The 22,738-nt window shown below is 33.4% G+C and overlaps 1 long non-coding RNA gene across 1 annotated transcript; it reads left to right on the top strand.

The window, feature by feature from the left end:
* Positions 1-5,787: 5,787 nt before the first annotated feature.
* On the top strand, positions 5,788-22,160 carry LOC110440310. Its single transcript, XR_002461733.1, has 3 exons — positions 5,788-5,884; positions 18,137-18,292; positions 19,953-22,160. It is a non-coding gene; the product is annotated as an uncharacterized LOC110440310 (long non-coding RNA).
* The last annotated feature ends 578 nt before the right edge of the window (positions 22,161-22,738 follow it).

The raw sequence follows: 22,738 nt of genomic DNA, 5'->3' as shown, positions 1-22,738 counted from the left end.
TCGGATTTGTAATATTATGGGTACATGTAGCTTAGTTAGTTAAAGGTTCGTAAAAATATGATTGGGGGTTTCGGCAGTAGGGTTGTGATCCTTAATGTAATTTGTATTGATGAGTCATTCATTTCAGTTTATTTGACGATCTCATTGAATCTCCTTCCTGTAATTTCTCATTTGTCTTTTTCTGTGATACCTTTCTTTGTTCTTCGAGTTTCTGAAAATTTCGCCTGTTCCTTTGACGTATTCATGAAACGAGGACATGCTTGTCATGATGAATTGCATTCTAGATTTGTGTTCGATTTTCCAAAAATATTTGTTTCTGTATGGTACATTATTGCAATTGATTTGTTATATTATTCTACAGATATCGTCTAAGCTACCAAAATACAGACCTGTGAGGTACATCACTTTGTACTGACCAGTATGAGGTAATAACGATGACCAACACAGATATTGACACCATGTAGGAATGACATCACTGTATAGGTGTATTTTCATACTGACCATGTATGCAACTACTGTTCGAGGTAAGACAACCGTTGTAGCCTGATATTTGATATTTAAAAGTAGACACCTTGCGTCATTTAAAAAATAAACGAAACGTCTGTACAATTATGAATTCAGATATTATTCAACTTCATTTAGCAGGTTCTGTGTAATGAATTTTGTAGATTATGTTCGCATTCTTTAAAATATGACTTTTCATAACCGAAACAGATTTTGGGTGATCGAGTGGCGCAGTGGATAGCGCACTTGCCTTTCACCAATGCGAACTTGGTTCCATTCCCCGGTCGGACGTGAAAAGGTATGGGGTCAAGAACCCGACCGCGATTCTCCGGGTACTCCGGTTTCCTCCCACATTAAGACCCCGCGCGCTAACATCCGGGCTAATGTGAGTGATTAGTATAAGTTGAAATAACTTGTTTCATAATTGGTGTAAAATAAATAAAGTTAATATATATAACATATTTTGTGTAGTGCTTTTTACTGGTTCATTAGGCAAAATGTTGAGCATTTTTTATTGTAATATGTTTAAAATAGTTCCTAAAAATGCATTTTTCACTCCAAAGCAACGGTAACCATAAGCAATAACGCATGAATGTAACGATTGTTTTGCTTTAGTAACCAGGATCGCCTGGAAACTTTTGATAATTACAAGGTAAATTTACTTTTCAAGGGTTTTCGGGTTGTGCTTCCACCATAACGTTACAGGCAGAACATCGGCCCCAAACACTGGTGTCACTTGATACGACTCGGGATAACACAGGGTGAGTCTCGCATCATTGAGTCTTTAAAAATACAATGATACTTCTTGGTTTGCCGTATTGATCGCAGTCTAAACGGCCAACTTCCTAGTACAGTGCCATACTATCCCAATGTTATTAGCATAGCAACGTCAATTTCACTGTGTACACTTTTATATGAAAGGTTCTTGAAAGCTGTTTATTGATAATGACGCTAGGAATCTATTTGTCATATTGGTTTTTTTCTGATTAAAACAAATTTCAAATACAGCTTAGTATGTGCACAATGGTGTTTATGTGTTGTGCATTTGTGTCGAATTTGGAATCCGATAACGTTTTGTATGTTGTACTATTGTGTAGTATAGTTGTAGTATATCGTTTGCTGTTTTAACTTCGTAACTTTTGGCAGTTGTAGAACGAATATAAAGGTGGTTGAAAGATTGCTTAAACATTACAGATACATCTTAAAATACAAGCTGTTAGGAATTTCCTTTTGCTGACTGATTAAAATGGGATATTGATGTTTTTTACAATACCTTTTTCAAATTTAAGACTCAATCTGTTTCGGCTGTAGACCATTTAGGTGCTCCTGGATGATAAGAGCGTCCAACACAAGTCACCTGATTGAACTACAGATGCTGAACGTCTATTTGTCGCCATCATCGTCTTGCGAAATGGATAACGTCATCCTCTCCACAGGTAAGCAACATTACGGTAACTCTTTCAACCGTTTAATTGATTGATAGCAAATGATATCCATTGCATTCATTTTTCTATGAACTAAACAGTATTATGTGTCATTTTAAATTCAATTATAAGGAACATAATGGTATTAATAGGCAATACGCTTTGGAAAGTAGAATTAACTTGATAATTACCTTCCTACTAGCATTGTAATCATCAACTGCCAATAAGATAAATCGTGTCTCCCATAACACGAAACGTAAATTCAGACGATGTGACGTCACTTCCCACAAAAAAAACCATTGACTGAGGGTTATGAAATAAATAATCACTAGAAATACGAATCAAAGAACTAAAGCATCAATGTCTCGCTGCAAGGAAACATCGAATCCCAGCAATATGCCGTTACCTGTGTGTTTTTTTTTTTAATTTAGCAGTGGTACATGAATGCTTATATAAAAGTACATTTTAACTTAACCATACTGCTTTTCCGGCAAATTTGGATTCTTCATTGGTACCAGGTTTTCTTATATTACTAGAATATTATGTGTGTAATAAATGAAAGGAAAGCGCTTTCATAGACATCGCCTTTTAATGATTTATGTAATAACACATGTATCTCTTGTTAGATATTAAAAATGGATTATAAAACAGGTGAACTTTCTTGAGATAAGTTGACATTTTAGAAACTTTTCTTCGAGTTAAGTTTAACAACCGTTTTTATGTCATTGGAGCTGATTCAGTCACAGATTGAATTAATAGTTATGTATTTAAGTGATACAGCATCAACCCGAGACGTAAATTCAGCAACATATACCTTATCATTTATGTCAACAAATCATATTGAAGATTTGAGAGCTTTTATATTTTATTAATCATATCATAACAGTTATTCTAGGCCTATAGTTACATTGATATCATTTCTTTATCTGTTTTATTTTAATTATATGTTTTTTCGTATCTTAACTTTGGAATGCATTTTTTTTTATTCCATATCCTCGAATTTTTGTGTTATTCTAATTTTTAAATGCCATCATTATCTAAAGAAAAAAGCGCATGAGAGAAAAAACCATTGGACATTAAAATATTAATAATAAACAAGTATAATTAAACCAGAAGTGATAAATAGACCGGTGATCAATTTTGACAGAGTTGACCTCAAATGAATAGTGTTCACAAAGAAAATGGGATGATTCAAACTATTAAATAGTTAGGTATTGTCCAGGGTAAAACGTATTTCAATAATAATTATACCTAGTCAAGTGATATAAAGCTTAAGTGGCGCGTGTCATATTTATTCATGTCCGATGTACGGTATTCAATAATTTTCTATCTCAAAATAAGATGTTGTAAAGTCTGACCTATTTTTCTTGATGTTTTCTTTCCGTTTGTTTTGGTGTCTCCTCAGTTTTTGTAGTTGTCTTTCCTTTTTTTTATGTCTCCTCAGTTTCTACTGTTGTCTCTCCCTTTGTTTTATTGTGTTCTCAATTCCTTTTGTTGTCTTTTCTTTTGTTCTATTGTCTCGTCAGCTCTGGTTGTTTTCTTTCCATTTGATTTAGTGTCTCCTCAGTTCCTGTTTTTGCATTTTCTTTTGTTTTGATATCTTCTCAGTTCCTGTTGTTATATATCCTTTTGTTTTGATGTCTCCTCAGTTCCTGTTGCTGCCTCTCCTTTTGTTTTGCGTCTTCCAAGTTCCTGTTGTTGCCTCTCATTTTGTTTTGGCGTCTTTTCAGTTCCTGTTGCTGCCTCTCATTTTGTTTTGGCGTCTCCTCGGTTCCTGTTGTTGCCTCTCCTTTTGTTTTGGCGCTCCTCAGTTCCTGTTATTGTCTCTCCTTTTGTTTTGGCGTCTCTTCAGTTCCTGTTATTGTCTCCCCTTTGTTTTGGAGTCTCCTAAGTTCCTGTTGCTGCCTCTCCTTTTGTTTTTTTTTAGAGTTTCCTCAGTTCTTATTGTGTCCCATGTATTGACTTTGATTTCAAATTGGGTCCTTGCATATTATACAATTGTTTTATTCCTACTCCAGTACAAATTGATTCACCCCATTACCATACATTCAATAATTAATCAATCATATTTGTTACTGGTTTTTTAATACTTCAAGCCAATCAAAGATACTGTTTTATCACAAAAGATTTCATTCTATTCCCTTAAAATTCTGTAATGGGTAAATCATGTGTGACCAATGTAAAAACTTCCAGTCAATAAAGGATACTGTTTGTATAATATATAATCAATGGCAGTGGAAATGCAGACATAAATCATATCTATATATACTCACATTGTCATATTGATTACCATTTTCGCAAACATTATGTCTTTCGATGGTCACTAATGGTAGGATGAGATCGTACCGGATGAAAACATACTGTTTCTATCCTAAATAGAACAACTGTGTTAAGTGAACAGATTTGGATAAACTGTTGTACGATACCTCTCAGTAGACATCTTAAGTTGCTCAATACAGGTTTGACTGTATGCGTTAATGTTGTATTAGGAAACATGTTGATGCTAAGCCTTTCATAGGTTTTTGTTGTATTAAAATAGATCGGAAAGTTGACATAAAAAGCATGACCGATGGACAATATTGATGTTTATTCTGTAAGATTTTTGAACCCGGGAGAAAAATATTACCCTGATTGATCTTCATGCAATTTGATACGAAAATTATTCCTATACTAACATCGTACCAGTTTACATAGAATCAAGCATAAACAAATTTTGTATAGCATTGTTAGCTTTAACAGTAGAATCTATGTTTTAATTTTTAACCTCCACATGTTCTTAACATTTTTTTTTAGTTATTAAGTGTGTGAATAAAAAACAAGGTCTCTCTGTATATAAGCAACTTTAAAAAGTTAAATATATAGAGGTACATTTTAATATAAATAGAAACTTTCATAAAAATATGAATACATGACATATCATCAAGCTAACAAAACTTTACACTACACTGCCTGGGTCGTTTATATCCCAATAAATCGCAGACTCTGTATGCTTTACTGTTCGATAAACAATCGAGGGCATGTACGTACTATCATAGTCGAGCACTTATGACTCTTTGTTGTTATCACAGTTTAACCCTGTCTTTCAAGAAGGGGCTAATTTTACTAAAAGTAAACAAATAGTATTGTCTCCTTGCGTCTGAGGACTCAGCTACATACCAATGTCAACATTTTATATGGGCGTTTCCTGTTATTGTGTTATTTAATTATTAGAACTATTCGTTATAATTGGAAATCTGAAACCATTCTCTCGGGATGTAACCACTGTACGTAGGCTGGTATGTTGTTTTAGGTGCTTAATTTCAATATTAGAAAACATGGCATGTCACATTAAGTTAATTACGTCATCAAACCTGTTCACCCGGTGATACGCGTGTAAATGTGTAATCATTGAGGCCAAGGTTAAAATGGAATACCAATGCCATCCCGTTACATTGCCATAATTAATCACACTAAGCGATGGATATTCGATCGTCTCGACGGAAGGTAGGTGTTAACATACTCTTGGTTTTTAACACCGATCATCACTTCTACGACAAAAAAAAGTTGTTCTATCTACATCATAGTATTATGTACTGCCTCAATATCTGTTGTTAAGAATCTGTCCTTGGTAACAACGTGAATGTTGTGGGGTGCCAGGTAAGTTGTACTAGCACTAAAACAATAGAATTTCTTACATCATCGAAACCTCCCCGAATTCGTGACGTAGTACAAGTGAGAAGGAATGGCTATTGCTACCCCGCAAAGGTGCATACAGGTACACCGCGTCAGATTCTCAGGTGAGACTGCTCAGGTGTAACGGGTGATACAACCTTCCTAAGGTGTACATTATAATTTACATACTCTATATATAAAGTAAATAGCGAGTGAATGGGGCTGTATACTTTCATTACTCGGCAGACATGAAGCTAGCACTACGGTTTAATATATCGGTGATGCCAGTCTTATTTCGTGGTAATGTAAGTATAATACTTTTACACATATTATTGTATTATTTTATTCAGGTAATCATTATATGAATATTAGGACTTAACTGACATAGAACAGGACTGCTTTGATACTTAATACATTTTTCAAACATCCTTTACCGACGTCGTTGTAAAATTTGGGGATTTTTTTTTTTATCATTTGTTATTATTAATAATATTGATAACAACATCGTACATGTCATCAGAGGGGAGTATTGAACTATATGTCAAAGTTACCACTTGGAGGGGAAAACAGGGGGAGGGGTAGGGTGTCTCTTCAGCTCAGTGATACCGTCGTACGAAATATGGGGTTCCCGTTGCTTTCCTAATTGCAGGCGCCCGTTTCTTTTGTTACTACTGTCTGTTATAAACTGGTACAATGACCAACCCTTATTTTCTTAACTATGGGATTTATTCGAATCTGGATTGTAAATTATGTCGTCTGCTGGGTTGAGTAATTTGGTAAAAGGGGAGGATATTGTGAACGATTACCACGTACAATTTTTGCTCACTAGCTCTGTATGGGAAAGGATTAGTTTGGCTTAAGGTAAAAGTGTCGGACTGCACAGTATGGGGTCCATGATTGGTCTCGGTAATGTGTCACTCTTTCCTTTAATCCAATCATAGTATTAGTATAAGTACCTGCTTTTCTATCATTAATAGTGATACAAAACCCCAAATATATCGATAATATATTACAGCAAATATTGCGCTTAACTCCTTTATAATGGTGACAGTGAAATGAGATTTTACAATTAAAACTCATTTTAACGCATATGTGTACACATACCTATCTAGTATTATTATTTACTAGATAGATAAGTTAATATATTTGATATCAAAGTTTTACTTTTTACACAAACAATGTACGTACATGTATTAAACCTGTCACAACATTTCTAGACCGACTAGTCCCTTTGTCAAGCTATGACTGAGTGAGCGATGTGTTTGTGTAAAAAGTAAAACTTTGATATCACATATTTCCAAACTGATGAATCTAATTGAAGTTAATATGTTTATTAAAAACAAACCCACTTTTTAACTTTTAACTTTTTATACATATTGTGTACCGTTCATGCCAAATCGGCATGTCAGCTGTTTCAGTTACGGTATCTATAAATCATACTGCTCGCCGATTTCTGTTTACAATTGTTTGAGAGAGTAAACAAAACCATAAGTGTTTGATTGTTGAGTGTCGTAATATAAAAATGATTAGAAAGTAAACACCAATGCATGTCTGAACGTTTATTTATAAATACTTATGAGACTTAATACTTATGATAAGTATCATAAGTATGATAAGTTTTACCCTTTCACCACTGTAGACCATAATGGACTCAGATAACTGTATGGTAGAGTTTACTAAAGTTGCCTAGGGGTGAAAGGGTTATTTTGTCACTGGTTTCTTGGTTTCTTTCAAAATTGTCAAAATCATGTTTGTATTAAGGTATCGGGGTCAGGGGTCTGAGATTTGGTCATGTCGTAAAGGAAGAAATTTGTTTTTCCTTACTGTCACTAATATTAGTATCAACTTACTACGTTTGGACAATTCAAATTCTTATAAGCATGCACATTATATTATCAATATTTGAATTATGTAATGAAAAGTTGTCAACGTGACTATAAAGGGGAAATTTCAAATCGTTGTTTTTCATTATGTTCATTATGTTATGATTCGGTACCCGTGACTCACCTTAATTTCGCTAGATAAGTATTTTTCTGTGACATTCATTTCCTAACTCAAATTCATTATGAATTGCTATAAATATGATTGATGCTTGTCAATTTCACGTTTTCAAATTGTCTTAAATATATTTAATAGCTTTGTTCGTCGTAAGAATAGTTCAAAATTGTTATATCGATTTAAAAAAAAAAGTTAACTATTATAACTAGTTTATTTCAGAAAGAAAAAGCCAACATTACACCAGTTGTTTTTTAAAGGGATATAAAATAAAACACAATACATCATGTGATAGCTAGCAAGACCAATCTTACCCTATATTAATCATACAATGTAAACATATTTTGCGTATGTGCCATTACACAGAACCTGTCCTATATATGTCAATAACTAATGCAGTAACGGGAGTTTAAAAACCACGCCTTTGCTGTACAATGTCAACACTTCGTCTTCATTTATTAGCATTCCAACAACGTCCGTTTAACATTTTACTCTTTTATTACATTCACGATATCCCTCAAGACTGGAATAAATTTATTTTCTGTAAAGCGGACGTGTCGCTGCTGTGAAAGTGTACAATACCAATATTTCACAGCTGATTAACTTGTTCGTATATCTTCAATCCCAAGCTAGATACCCGCGGCTTCACGGTTAAGGGCGAATCCAATAACGATTAATTACGAGAGGATGAAATGATGACGCGACACATCGGCCAATAAATCTGTATTCCAAACATAAATAGCATGGCGCTTCACCATAAGTCGTTTTCCTGCATGTAATATATAATATGTTTGTGACTACATCTGAATATCTTGCCATGTCATTGAAATGTAATCAACAACATGCTTTAACTTCAATATGATAATCTTTCTCTTCATGACCACCTGACCCTGATGGCACTTGTTAGTCAGCTTAAGTAGGTCAGTTATCTTCCTCATCTAATCATACAGAGTCTAAAGATACCTTAGACAGGGATCCAGATATGTCTGACAATTTTTCACTCCTTCATGAGCCGTCAGAATTCAAGGAGAATGATTTGTTTACGCTATTCCCTAGTGTAAACATTTTTATTTGCTTTAACTACATTCTTATCCATAGATGTTACACAATAAATCTGTAGGTAATATATGTCAATCATATGCAAAGTTATTGTATTGCATGAACATGAAAACCTCGATATAATGCCCTTCGTCCTTTTGACAACTCGTTTAACGTTAATATAGTTCAATTTCCATTTTTCTTGTTTTCTCAAGAATCCCTTTATGCATTTTCCTCAATTTATTGCCAAACCCCTTTATAACGCCAAAATTTATCTGGACAAACGGTGGCAGTATAACGAGATTTTACTGTTATAATGCACATAGTAATGTTATAGACATCACACAAAAACTTCCCAAACAGTTAAATATTTTTGTATAATCTATACTGTATTTATATATAAATTACAATTTACAACGAAAACATGATAAAAGGCCTTGTTTAGAAAATATTATTTCATTTTTTGTTGTATAAAATATACCTGCAGCTTCTGTTCCTACTTTGATATGCATTGAAAGATTGTATGAGTACTCAAAACCCTGAACAAGCAAACAAAACATTGATCGTGTAAGAACATTTCGGGATACTTAATATTTTCTTATTGCAATCCTTTAAGACAAATTCACTTTTTTCTGTCAGGGTGACTTCATCCTACGTTTCATTCCCATAGGGAACCTCTATATTACTAAAGTCTATTCAGACTTTGCGGACGACTTCTTGGCTATTGTCAATATTTAATGAAATCATTAATTTGAATGGAAAATATTCTATGGAGTATTCTTTAGATTCCTTTCAAAGATCTGAGCCAATTAATAAAAAAACTTGATAATTAAATGTGATAAATTCATTGCCAATTCAATTCGACAATATGGAATACAGCGAAGGCTGTCCTCTGGCAAATAACCTCCAGTAATTAAGCAAGGTAACCCGACCCATCAGCTTGTTTGTGAATGCCTATGTCAATAGCTCATATTGAACTCTAAGATTAGGCGGAGGTGTAAATATTTAGATTGATGAAATGTATACAGCAAAACTTTTCGTTCGCTTCCAGTGTAAGCTTTTTATCTTCTGACACTAATATGATAATACCTTTATTGGGAACGCTGATATTTTTATGTCAACGTTTAGATTAAATACAATGACCAATGTTAGAACTATTTATGACGTTGAATAAAAATGTAAAAATCAGTCTTCTATCTTCCAACAATTTATAGCTAGTGTGAAGCTTTTGTAAAACATATAGCTATGCTTAAATGTCATAAAAATCTATGATAGTGTGACCAGAGTAACAGTACAAGCATAACTACTTCTATGAACAACGTATAATACTTAAGTACACAAAGAATAACTACTTCTATGTACAATGTATAACTACCTTTATGTAAGTTTGATTAGAAAGTGCAAAGTAAAACTACATCTATGAACAAAGTATAACTACTTTTATGTACGAAGTTTAAATTCTTTTATGTACAAAGTATAACTTATATATGCAAAGTATAAATACAGTATTATCTAAAGTATTACTATCCCTATATACAAAGTATAACTACTCCTATGTACAAAGTATAACTACTCATATGTACAAAGTATAACTACTCATATATACAAAGAATAACGACTCATATGTACAAATTATAACTACTCATATGTACAAAGTATAACTACTCATATGTACAAAGTATAACTACTCCTATATACAAAATTTAACTACTCCTATGTACAAAGTATAACTACTCCTATATACAAAGTATATAGGAGTAGTTATTCTTTGTACATATGAGTCGTTAAACTTTATATATAGGAGTAGTTATTCTTTGTATAACTACTCATATATACAAAGTATAACTACTCATATGTACAAGGTATAACTACTCCTATATACAAAGTATAACTCCTGCAATATACAAAGTATAACTACTCATAATTACAAAGTATAACTACTCATATATACAAAGGATAACTACTCCTATGTACAAAGTATAACGACTCATATGGACAAAGTATAACTACTCATATATACAAAGGATAACTACTCCTATGTACAAAGTAGAACTACTCCTATATACAAAGTATTACTACTCCTATGTACAAAGTATTACTACTGATATGTACAAAGTATTACTACTCTTATATACAAAGTATAACTACTCATATATACAAAGTATAACTACTCCTATATACAAAGTATAACTACTCCTATATACAAAGTTTAACGACTCATATGTACAGAGTATAACTACTCCTATATATAAAGTATTACTACTGATATGTACAAAGTATAACTACTCTTATAAACAAAGTATAACTACTGCTATATACAAAGTATAACTGCTCCTATATACAAAGTATAACTACTCATATAAACAAAGTATAACTACTCCTATGTACAAAGTATAACTACTCCTATATATAAAGTGTTACTAGTCCTATGTACAAAGTATAACTTCTCCTATATACAAAGAATAACTACTTCTATATACAAAGTATAACTACTCATATATACAAAGTATAACTACTCTTATGTACAAAGTATAACTACTCCTATATACAAAGTTTAACGACTCATATGTACAGAGTATAACTACTCCTATATATAAAGTATTACTAGTCCAATGTACAAAGTATAACTACTCTTATGTACAAAGTATAACTACTCCTATATATAAAGTCTTACTAGTCCAATGTACAAAGTATAACTACTCCTATATACAAAATATAACTACTCATATGTACAAAGTATAACTACTAGTATAACTACTGCTATATACAAAGTATAACTGCTCCTATATACAAAGTATAACTACTCATATGTACAAAGTATCACTACTGCTATATACAAAGTATACCTACTCCTATATAAAAAGTATAACGACTCATATGTACAAAGTATAACTACTCCTATATTCAAAGTATAACTACTCCTATATTCAAAGTATAACTACTCCTATATTCAAAGTATAACTACTCCTATATACAAAGTATATAGGAGTAGTTATTCTTTGTATAACTACTCATATATACAAAGTATAACTACTGCTATATATAAAGTATAACTACTCCTATATACAAAGTATAACGACTGATATGTACAAAGTATAACTACTCCTATATTCAAAGTATAACTACTCATATGTACAAAGTATAACTACTCCTATATTCAAAGTATAACTACTCCTATATACAAAGTATAACTACTGCTATATATAAAGTATAACTACTCCTATATACAAAGTATAACGACTCCTATGTACAAAGTATAACGACTCATATGGACAAAGTATAACTACTCATATATACAAAGTATAACTACTGCTATATATAAAGTATAACTACTCCTATATACAAAGTATATAGGAGTAGTTATTCTTTGTATAACTACTCATATATACAAAGTATAACTACTGCTATATATAAAGTATAACTACTCCTATATACAAAGTATAACGACTCCTATGTACAAAGTATAACGACTCATATGGACAAAGTATAACTACTCCTATATACAAAGTATTACTACTGATATGTCCAAAGTATCACTACTCCTATATACAAAGTATAACTACTCCTATATGCAAAGTATAACGACTCATATGTACAAAGTATAACTACTCCTATATTCAAAGTATAACTACTCCTATACACAAAGTATAACTACTCATATGTACAAAGTATCACTACTGCTATATACAAAGTATACCTACTCCTATATAAAAAGTATAACGACTCATATGTACAAAGTATAACTACTCATATATACAAAGTATAACTACTGCTATATATAAAGTATAACTACTCCTATATACAAAGTATAAATACTCCTATGTACAAAGTATAACGACTCATATGTACAAAGTATAACTACTCCTATATTCAAAGTATAACTACTCCTATATTCAAAGTATAACTACTCCTATATTCAAAGTATAACTACTCCTATATACAAAGTTTAACGACTCATATGTACAGAGTATAACTACTCCTATATATAAAGTATTACTACTGATATGTACAAAGTATTACTTCTCTTATATACAAAGTATAACTACTCATATATACAAAGAATAACGACTCATATGTACAAATTATAACTACTCATATGTACAAAGTATAACTACTGCTATATACAAAGTATAACTACTTCTATATACAAAGTATAACGACTAATATGTACAAAGTATAACTACTCCTATATATAAAGTGTTACTAGTCCAATGTACAAAGTATAACTACTCCTATGTACAAAGTATAACTACTCCTATATACAAAGTATAACTACTCCTATATACAAAATATAACTACTCATATGTACAAAGTATAACTACTCCTATATACAAAGTATTACTACTCTTATATACAAAGTATAACGACTCATATGTACAAAGTATAACTACTCCTATATACAAAGTATAACGACTAATATGTACAAAGTTTTACTACTCCTATATATAAAGTGTTACTAGTCCAATGTACAAAGTATAACTACTCATATGTACATAGTATAACTACTCCTATATACAAAGTATAACGACTCATATGTACAAAGTATTACTACTCTTATATACAAAGTATAACGTCTCATATGTACAAAGTATAATGACTCATATATAGAAAGTATAACTACTCATATGTACAAAGTATAACTACTCCTATATACAAAGTATAACTACTCCTATGTACAAAGTATAACTACTCCAATATACAAAGTATAACGACTCATATGTACAAAGTATAACTACTCCTATATACAAAGTATAACTACTCATATGTACAAAGTATAACTACTCCTATATACAAAGTAGAACGACTCATATGTACAATGTATAACTACTCCTATATATAAAGTGTTACTAGTCCAATATACAAAGTATAACTACTCCTATATACAAAGTGTAACTACTCCTATATACAAAGTATAAATACTCCTATATACAAAGTATAACTACTTTTATTTACAAAGTATAACTAATAAGTGCAAAGCATAAATACATTGATATATAGGTAGATTAAAAACTACATTTATACACAATCTATTACTACTTTTATGTACAAAGTATAACTCCATGTAAGTAGCACTGTGTTACCAGCCAACATCCTGTCGTTATCTAGTATGCCTATGCTGTCCTGCTCAATAATGATAACAAGTTAAAATTTAAAAACGGTATATTACCCTTACCTTTGAGTCTTTACATGCTTCGATACCTAATAACCTAATAACCCCTGTATGTATATCTCACAAAACAGAATGTATTCATACTGTGTGAAATGCAATGTGTAATTCACAACATTCCCCAATATATATATTGCAGTATGCTATGCACTTTCTAAATGCACTTTTGATTACAACCATTTAAGTGTCCATTTATCTAAAGAACTGTCAGCTTCTAAAGCCCGCCTCTTTGTCGTGTGTATACAAATGAAGATGTTTCCATGGGTTGAATTTCATTGAAATTTTGATAAATCTTATCAAATCGGCGGTATTTGTGCATTTTTAACATTATATACTCAAACATTATTTCATAACAGCTTCATTCTCAAATTCAGATGAGCTCTCAGAAAAGCTAACAATACCATCCACCAATAGACTCGTTATTGATAATGCCATCACTTTATGAGATACATTGATTAATTCTCCCATTAAACGTTTTACTCGGTTGTCATTCTAAGTTGAAGATTGGTCAAATGGATACGCCACTGACCCTACAGGGCCCGTGGCCATCTTTAAGTCTCTAGTTCTTAATGCACATCCTGTTGTTTATCAAGTAAGGTAAACGACACCACTGTAAACTTCAAATCAAGCGTAGGATACGGCATCTATAGCAGACGGCTACCTCAGTAATATTGGACAAAGATGCATTTCACGGACACAGCAGATCTATACTCAAACGTACCGGTGAATATATATTACAACACTACGCAACTGAAGGGACGATATTATAACTCAAACAATATACAACTTGTAAAGCTATCGTTTTTCGTAAGGGTCCATGTACCAATGACAAAAATGTAACTTTGCAATGGAAACTGGGTTTTTTCGGCATGATTTTTGTTTTGATACACTTTTATTTATATATTTTTTGAATAAAACCATTCCTTGCGGGACTTTAAAGAAAATGATAAGATAAAATAAACGAAGAGAACCAACAACAGTGTTCCGAATGTAAGGACCAACAACAGTGTTCCGAATGTAAGGACCAACAACAGTGTTCCGAATGTAAGGATCAGGGTTCAGTGGTTCAAAGGGTGGTAAGCTTAATCACTGTTTAACGACCAATTTTCAACATCTATTAATTCGGTCAATATACAAGGTAAAAACTCGTCATTTTGCATGTAAGTTAACTGTGCTTAAATCTTTGCTATCTGGAAAGATTTTAATTCAATTAATGGTTGTGTTCTAAAAATACACACACAAAAATGCACTAATCACTGATTAAGATAATCACTTTATGAACAACTGGTCCCTGGATTCGAACTCTGGACCTTAGAATGTAATGCTACCCCGCTTACCAACTGAGCTAGCGGTTCAACGGAAGAAACTTTGTCCAAATTGAGTTTATCTAGAGGTGAAACAATGTATCGCGGATATGAGGATTAACATTTTCCGCACTGGCCTTGTTGCGTCTTTTGCTTATGTCTGCATTGTGAAACATACCAATAACTATACTCATGAATGACATAATCGTTTTATTTTGCAATGCTTAGGGTCGTTTCTCCAGATACCGACAAGGTACATAGACTAACAAAGTCATATCAAATGTCTCGACTGATTGTATTCAACTCCACACGGGGACATCAAACACCTTTCAGATGTGATAATGGAAAAGGTGTTAATATTTTCACAATAAAGGCATGTCAACTTATTTTACATTGATTAAATACGCACGAAATAATAGTTAAAGCAGTGTAACCTGAACAGAAATCAGAGTTGCCTTTTCATTAGACACAGTGAATAGGTACATGTTAAATACGTGTATTGTATGAGACGTTGTACCGACATGGCTAATAATACATGATAAAAATCTACGTGTAGGCTTACACAATTATAATCAATTCATATTGGCAAAGAGTGAATATGTTCACAATGCACAATGGCTACAGGTAACGACATCAAACAAAAGCAAAGCTATGTAGATATTTCAGGTAACAACATCAAACAAGAACAAATCTAAGTATATATTTCCTTTACTTTACTCGGCCGCTATCGAACCCATATCAGTAACGTTAAAAAGACTCATCAGCCACAGGGCTATAGCACAATTACCATTACGTGAAAGATCGATGAGTATTGTAAATTAATCATTTCTTTAGAATGTATAATTGCAAACAACAATTGATTGCAAAATATCTATCAGTTATGCATGATGCTAGATATTTCTCCTAAATGCGTGATATGTAAATAATCACTAGAATATCGAAAAAGGGAGAACATATTTGACAGTAGATAGTGAAAGTAAAGTACAGTTAATATTTTACCGTAACACATGGCCATTTTGGCTATGAAGGACCCATCAGTGGTGCTGCTAATCAAGGCCTTAAAATGGTAGTTGGTATTCCCTGCTTAACGTTCAGCATAAAGGGGAATGACAACAACTGGTTCACTCGTTGTCAGTATAATTGGACCGGGCGGAATGCTGTGCTTGGCGCCTTCGGCATGATATTTCAGTGAGATAGCGCTATAACCTTGTCTCCAGCACACTCACTCACGCACGCATGCAAACACAACACACATGGAGGCACGTCCTTAAAAAGCCTTAGCTGTTAATAGGACGTTAAACAAAACAAAATAAAACCAAACCAAACAGATCAAAAGATTAAAAATGGTTATCTAACATGATCAGCATTATTATGTAGAACACAGCAAAAAGAAAAGGTGCCTATAAGAACGTTTTATGACGTCACCATTTTACAACTCTCCGAGGGGCCGCGGTGGCAAAGTGGTTAAGGCGTCTGACATTCTGCTATCACTAGCCCTCCACCACTTGGTCAAGGGTTCGAGACCTACTATACGTGGAGCAGTTCCCAGGTACTGTCCGTATAGTCAGTGGTTTTTCCCGGGTACTCCGGCTTTATTATACCAACAAAACCTGGCACGTCCTTAAATGCCCATATATGTTAATAGAACGTAAAACACAAGCAAACCAAACAAACCCTTGGCTAACACAAGTAAAACGAAAATCATTAAAGTAAATGATATGTTGTTTCATGATACTTGTGATATTATGTGGAAGCCGCAATAGCTACAGTTAGAACTATATTTTCTGATTAAACAACATTTATAATCTAAAATTAACCAGATACTTCATGTCGTAAAGTGAAAATGACGACTATGAGCACATTTTAGTTAAAATATAAAAAATGATGTCTAAACATGATATAACAAATTTGGCAGATATCTGACAGTGTTTTTACGAGTGATAGTGAAATGCTATTTTATGTTTTATGTTTTAGGGCTATTCGACCCTACATCATTCACCAGTTTGATTTTCGTTTCCTTGTCACGTGACTTCAGAATTTTTGTATATACCAATTGATAAGAGGTTTCTATTGATTCGATTCCACTTTTATCACATGTGAAAAAACATTATTCTCCAATTTATATGTGTAATAAGAGAATGTATTTGATGAAAATGGATCTTTCATTTGATTTTCCCCAAGATTAACACCTTATTAAACAGAATATACCTTGATAAATTTTGCGCTTACGTTTCTATATCAAAATTCAAGCTCCTATTTATAATTTTCAAGACGTCATATTCGTTTTTCTTCAACACTATACACAGACACTTTTTACCAAGTAAGAGAGAAAGAAATTGATTTTTGGTATTTCTCGAAAAATCTAAACAAGTGTACAAGAATCACCGCACTCTTCAAAATCCTATCAACGACATACCATCACATTGAGTATCCTTAGTGTCTAAAAATACGCATGTATTGACAACTTTGTTTCCATATTCAATTTGATTCAATTATCTACGCGTTTAACCATTTAAGTAAAATGAATACGATCCTTTACATGCTAAGCTGTATGGTTCAAATCAGTTTAATATTGATTCATGTTTACTGTAAATCACACTGCACCGTGCCTGATAGTGTATTGTTTACAGTAGAGTATTGTGATGCACTTCATATTGTTATTTTTGACCTTGCCAGGTTTGAATAGTCAGGAGACTATATGTGTTTGGTGTAGAGGCTATCTGTCATGTGGAGACCTCACTTCACATTGTTATTTTTTGTCCATGCCAGGTTTAAATAGTCAGGAGACTATATGTGTTTGGTGTAGAGGCTACAGTATCTGTCACGTGGATACCTCACTTCACATTGTTATTTTTTGTCCTTTCCAGGTTTGAATAGTCAGGAGACTATATGTGTTTAGTTTAGAGGCTATCTGTCACGTGGTGACCTCACTTAACATTGTTATCCTTTGTCCTTGCCAGGTTTGAATAGTCAGGAGACTATTTGTGTTTAGTGTAGAGGCTATCCGTCACGTGGTGACCTCACTTCACATTGTTATTTTTTGTCCTTGCCAGGTTTGACGAATCATGAGACTATACGTGTTTGGTGTAAAGGCTATCTGTCACGTGGTGTCATAACGACAAGTAGCAGTGCCGTTTACATCCGCCTCTCAACAACTTCCGATGACGTCACAGGACTTATCTTTATGCTGAAATTCTGGTCTACTATGAGTACGTATACACATTAACATGTTTACCTAATAGCAGTTTTTATATTTTGTGAAACCTAGATTTTTCTGACACTCTGTTGATCAAATTAATTGAACAGGATTTAGGAATGAATTAACTAATATTTTTTGGTAGAAGTAGGGTCAGAGCATTATGCTAGAATACACAGAATGTCGGAATATTCAGGTATCAAATTCGACAGCAACAGGTTTCAATGAATTATATTTTGAATGTTAAATTATTTTATGTGACTGGGTATATGATTACCTTGCATTGTTTTATTGAACTGACACGCCAGCATAGTTCAATTTAAACCCACTGGGTAAGTTTACCTAATACACGTGTAGCCATGTAGTGTTTCGTAAACAGACCCCTAACTCAAACCCTGTTTGTAAGTTTCGATTTTTTATCTCAACAACATTCCAATCTGTTGTAATCTCGAGTGAAGTTAGCGCTGAAGTAGATCTAATCTATTTATGGACACTCTATGTAAACACTAGTATCAACTGATATGTGTTAACAGTTAGAACAATGCAGTTTTATGTTTTAGATAGAGGGCTCAAAGCTGAATATGCATGCTATTGTTGGTTCATACTGACATAATTATATTAGATGACACTAAAACAAATCTTTCCTTCATCCTCATTGGTCCTCATAATCACGTGGAGGTCAGTGATTTGTGAAATTGACTCGGTGTTACTGTTTTGATTTTATTTAAATTTGTGCCCCCGCCATAACATGGGGGGATATAGTACTAGTGTTGCCCATGTCTGTCCCGTCCCGTCGCGTCGTGTCCCGTCCCGTCCCGTCCCGTCCTGTCGCGTCCCGTCCAATCCTTGAGCGGGGGCATTTATGTCTTACAGACATTTTCTAGTTTCAATGACGTCATTTCAATTGTAACGTCACAATATTCTCTGCCAAATGCAGTATTTTCTCCTGATAGTTTTCATATGTTTCATCTGGTGTAATAAGTAAAACTTTATTTAGCATCTAATATGATAATTCACGACTCTTATGTCGGTGATTATGTGGTAGTATATGAACCTGAAAAAGTTATACTTACCGAGACTTCGTCTCTGTCAGCAACACTTTCTCTGGTCCATATCTCTAATTTACCTCAAGAAAAGTTCATAATTGATAAAAAGAAAGATACATGGAAAAATCTTTTAGCACCTCTCCTTTTGTTGCAACATTAGCTCAAACCAAGTTGAATTCCAACTTTTTGGCCCTCAGCATCAACGATGAGTGAAAGAAGGACGAAACAGCTGTATGGTGGAGTGAAGTTCATTTTTGACAACCTCTATAAATGACCAAATTAATAGATAGAAACCAATGTGTATCCTAGGTTCATTTTTGTAGTACTATGACCGCTGAAGTAAATGAAAAATGTTGATTGTTCTAGTATTATATCATTTACAACAACCTCATTATCACAAATGTTATATCTGTTACATCACTTCCGTTTATTTATTCATATTTTAGTCTTTGACTTTACATTTACGTTATAATAGAACTTCCAGGTTTTTTCATATCCTTTCTATCGGATGCCGATATAATACACGCCATCAAAATGCAACTTCAATTTACATTTTTCAAGTGAAAGGTTTTTGTTACATAACACTTCCTGTTATTAAATTCTACCTCCGTTATTATTTCCATCCAGGTCAGACTGTTCCGGGGCCAGTACGTCTTGGACCCGCCAACTATTTCCTCATTTCGTTCAGCATCTTGGTAGGCACCACTCTCCTTGTCGGAGTCATCTACCTCTTCTACAGGGAGTACACCACACACATGCAGAAAAAGGAACAGACGTTTAAGAAAAAACTGCGTGTAAGACGGCAGGGAATTAGTGGAGCTAGCGGTACTGTCAATACCGAGTTCGAAATGGAGGACACAAGCAGTGAAAAGGACACGACTTTATCTTATCTCACCGTCTCTCCGAGTCCGGATGGTAGTGTTTGACCAAGGGGTGACCCGTTCATGACGTCATAGCAAAACATTCAACGCGCTTTGGTCAGAGGATTAGCATAATTGAGCAACAATGGAAGGCTATTTAAACTCAATGGATCCAATATATGTGGGAGAACATAGGTTTAAAGACTTGTGATATCTCTCGGGTTTGACGTATACAAAACAAAGTGATGTTTGGAATTACTTCCTCAGCACGAATGTTTGAAATGAGTTAGGTACACTGTGAAAGCGTCATCCAAGTCACGTTTCCATAGCAACCAGACGTTAGTTGTATATTAGACATTGAATATTTCAGTAAATATACAAATGCCAGTATTTGTCAGTGTTCGATTTCCTTTATCCAAATAATCTCTGGTTGCTTGTTGAAATGATATCATTGTCATAGTTTGTGTGATGCAATAGAAGTGTGTTTCAGAATATATTCTTCTTGGGCTTGATCGGATTGGTACCCAAAAACGGATATTTGGTTAAGAAAAGACACTATACACTTTACTTGATTTGTTAATCCGGGAACATCAGGACCGACAATTCACATGCCTCCAAAAGACAGGAGTTATTTGGTATCTGTGGCCTAATTTTAGCTGATCAAGGATGTTTGAGTTGATACATCCCCCGTGTATCACCTTCCCGTTTAAAAATAGTTTATTGGTTTAAACGTCAATGTAATAGGATAATCTAAAAATGTATTCACTTTTCCTGGATAACAATCTTCACAACACTGTGGAATGCTATTATAAGTTTCAATTTACAATTTGGAATAGTTGGATATATTCGGTATGCAAAGATCTGCACTTGTGACATGTGAGAAATTAACACGTTCAAAATATCCGGAGCTTATATTCGTAATCTACATATAGACAATATGGAGAATACTTAAAGCAATAAACCCCTGCCATATTGTTACTTTGAGCTAGTTCAAATAAGAAAGTAACCATTGTGTCACGTGCAAATATAATGTCCATGAACTTATTTGTGTTATGCGATAACAAATATGTGATATTGTAGATTTCCTACGCTTTTTGCAGCGGATTTAATAGAGGGAAACGTGAAACAGTCGTTCCGTCGGGGGCAATGGAATTATACTGTGAAATGGCACGTGCATCCTCGATACTCCAAGGGCTTTGCTCATTTTTGCTCTCTGCACCCCTGGAATATGTCAAAGCAAATTTAAGGGCACGCGACTAGCCATTTGATTGGTCTTAAAACATTTGACCAATATCTAAGGATGATATCTGTCCTTTGAAGATTGCAGAGGATCAACACTCACCTTAAAGCAATTATTTTTACTATTATGCGACATACAGATTCTTTTGATGTACATCAAAGGATCAAACTAGTCTTCTCGTCTCATCCACGATTTTGCTATGACGATTTCAGGGGTGCGGATGTCGAAAGTGAACATAACCCCTGGAATATCGAGGACGTGACACGTGAGAAACAGTGACACATTTCTTGTCTTGATTCATAGTACGTTACACCTGGATGTATTTCATAAGTGTAAAGTAGTGATCGACATGAACGGAAGTGCGCATATTTCATGGGTTTGTGGTTAAAAAGTGTTTTATTTCAGACTTCCTTTATGTGTATGTCAATTGAATATATACTAGCCATTTAAATTCGTTTAATAATCATTAAATGTTGTTACTTTAAATAACACACCATTTAAATAGCCATTAAACAATATTGGAGAGTGCTCGTATTAAAAGATTAATTCTTAATTGTACCACATCCACGTTGGTCTAAACATGACCATACCATTTCCTGGTAGTTCTGATATGAGTATGTATATAGATATATTGAATTGCACATCTTGTTGATAAAATATGACATATGTAGTCTTGTTTTAAAAAACATGTGTTATTGTAATAAATTTCTATGCAATTGTCATTAAATGTCATTAGGATCAATAATTGTATGGTTTGTTATATTTTGAAACTATTATTAAATATTATTGTGTTAATAATTTTCGTATTCATACTGATTAATCATCAGACAATTATATATTAAGACGAATAGGTATAGATTATTCGCAAGAAATATTTTGTGTTACCGGTAACTCTATCTTTCTTAATGTTTTGGTCTATTCCTTTCCCGAATCTGCAGATGACTTTTGGTTAATAAACCTAGAAATGTAATTTGTATAAAAGTATCTGTTAAGAGACAAACAAAAGGCTCATTATACGTGTACTACTTCAGTACTTCTCTTATACAACCATATCTGTCTTAACTTATAATGATGTTAAATATCAATGTTAATCATTTTGCATCTCTAAGAGGATGGTAGCATGCGTTTTTCTATAAAAAGATAGCCTTATCGCGCCTGATTAATTTCACTGAATCCCACACTCAGCTTATTATTGCCGTCTCGAGCTTTTGAACATATCCGCTTGGCGATGAAAGAACTTCAGGTAGTTGGGCCTTATCATAGTCCTATGGTCACGTGCTCGTTGGCGCAATTTAGATTTTCATCAATATTTA

This window comes from Mizuhopecten yessoensis, unplaced genomic scaffold, assembly GCF_002113885.1.
Source record: "Mizuhopecten yessoensis strain PY_sf001 unplaced genomic scaffold, ASM211388v2 scaffold11179, whole genome shotgun sequence".
NCBI lineage: Eukaryota > Metazoa > Mollusca > Bivalvia > Pectinida > Pectinidae > Mizuhopecten > Mizuhopecten yessoensis.
The sequence above is the reverse complement of the archived record's forward strand: the minus strand, read 5'-3'. Positions and strand labels throughout refer to the sequence as shown.